The sequence below is a fragment of the Dendropsophus ebraccatus genome, chromosome 2 (assembly GCF_027789765.1).
Source record: "Dendropsophus ebraccatus isolate aDenEbr1 chromosome 2, aDenEbr1.pat, whole genome shotgun sequence".
Taxonomy (NCBI): Eukaryota; Metazoa; Chordata; class Amphibia; order Anura; family Hylidae; genus Dendropsophus; species Dendropsophus ebraccatus.
Window position 1 is genome coordinate 59,556,395 of NC_091455.1, and position 2,281 is coordinate 59,558,675.

General features: G+C 39.6%; 1 pseudogene; it reads left to right on the forward strand.

Annotated features, from left to right (window-relative positions):
- The first annotated feature begins 1,389 nt into the window (after positions 1 to 1,389).
- Positions 1,390 to 1,567, forward strand: LOC138784976 (U2 spliceosomal RNA; annotated as a pseudogene).
- Positions 1,568 to 2,281: the final 714 nt, after the last annotated feature.

The following is a 2,281-nucleotide window of genomic DNA, read 5'->3' on the forward strand; positions in this document are numbered from 1 at the left end:
CCACTTAATTCGGCAGACCCCAGCTTAGGTTGTAACCAGACAGAGATGAAGTAGAGGGTATATAGAGAAGAAGAAAGTACAGGACATTGCATAATTGACAGAGTTAGGGAAATAGAAAGTGTTGTCCTCCTTTAGATGTTGTGTTGTGGCAACAATAGAGCAATGTATATTATTAGATGTCCATGCAAAAGTGCTCCTTCAATTAACCCTGGAGCTCAAGTGTAAGGGCCCTATTCCACTGGACGATTATCGTTTGCATATCATTAACGATTAACGATCGCAAACGACCACTATTGCGAAAGACCTGAAAACGTTCACTCATTTCCATTGAACGATAATCGTTACTTATGATCGTAATTGCGATCGTTTTTTCTTCGCTATTTATTCGCTATTGCATTCGTATCTATTGCGAACGACCGAACGATGTCTTATTCAACGCGAACGATTTGCGAACGAGCAACGATAAAAATAGGTCCAGGTCTTATAAAGCGATCAACGATTTCTCGTTCGGTCGTTAATTGTTAACTGCATTTCAACCGAACGATTATCGTTTAGATTCGAACGATTTAACGATAATCTGAACGATAATCGTCCAGTGGAATAGGGCCCTTAGTCTTAAGGTCTCCATACACACTAGTAGAAATCAGCCAAGCAGTCATTTTTGACAGTGGTTGTATAATGTTTATAGGGGCCTGCCATCTCTCCCCTGACAAAGTTTATAGATAGATAATGTTCTGCCAGAGGTGGCTGGCAGTGGCTTGCCCCCTTCACGCTACTCAAACAGAGCCAAATGTTCATGTGTAATGGGGGATTAGCTTAGATACCTGTCGACAAAACAAACGCTTGGCCGACAGCTATTGACGATATATGGGCATCTTTAGAAATATGGTGAGAGGTTGAATAATTTTTGGATGAGGAACTTGCAGGCTGGAGGGCAAAAGTCTTGGAGGTGACATTTTCACTAGAAAAGGATGAAATGGTAGGTGCCTTGGGCCGGCTGGATACTGATTATAGTCATCAATCAGTTACAAGCTAATGCTGGAGCACCGTATAAAATACTACTGACGTAAAATACAGTACTCAGGCTGACAAATGGTGCTGAAAACACATTGATGTATCTGCTTCTATTTCAAGACTGAATTAAAGAGATGAAGAGAACATATTAATTTCATTTAATGCCAACATTAATTTATTCAACTATAGTGTAACTATAGAGTTAGACCAAGCTGTGTCTATCGGTCTATGGGCACAGTGAAATTTAGGCTAATCCACCTGCACTGTAGGTTTTATACCTTGGAATGGCACCTCCTCGCCAAAGGGTGGGTATTATTGTGGATATTGGGTATAAGGTAGAACTGTATGCAGGAAGCTGAAAAAACATGTATTGCTATTGCTTCTCGGCCTTTTGGCTAAGAAATGTTCTTATCAGTTTAATATCTGATATGTCCCCTATCTGGGGACATATATTAAATGGATTTTTAGAACAGGGAGATGGAAAAAGAGTTTGCTCTGTCCTCTGCAGGCATTGAGCTGGTATTGCTCTGCTTTCGGGTTCAGTGCACCAAAAACAAACAAACAAAGGCGCTCTGCCTTTCAGCGTGCTCGGAAAAGCCTGCCCTGGAAAAGCTTAAAAATGATAATATGTAAAAGGTACAAGGCAGGGAGCATTGGATCAAATAATAAAGCACGATGAAGGATAAAGGACTAGTCAATGTAACAAACAAGACAATGCTATAGGAGAGCCAGTGAATGAAGTGTTTGGATGTCCTTTCTTGTAACAATATTCTTCTAAACCAAGCAGATTGTCAAAAAGGAAGAACTTTTGTTGCTTATTTAAGTCTACACTTGTGTTCCCAGTCACTGACCTATAGAAGTTAGTGGGTCAGGAGTTTTTACGGAATCTGCCAAATGTAAATATTATATACGGATTACTGAGCACAATAACAAGGTATCCAAAAATGACCGTGGAACATAAAACCCATAAGAGGGGGAAAAAGTAAAAGAATGTGCACATGAGGAAAAAATAAACCAAAAGATTCGAGAGAAGGAATACTCTATTGTATCTTTTTTTTAAAAAATAATTTTATTTAAAAGTACCTGTTTTAAGAATTTTAAGTTAAGCTTTAAGAATTAAAATAGATAAAAATTATTAAAGGGGTTGTCCGAGATAAATGCTTAATTATCCATGCTGCCGGGCTGCTGGGGAAGTGACAGTAACGTATACCTACCTGTCCCACTCCGCCGCAGCTGCCAGTTCCTGCTCTCCACCGCTGTCACCAAT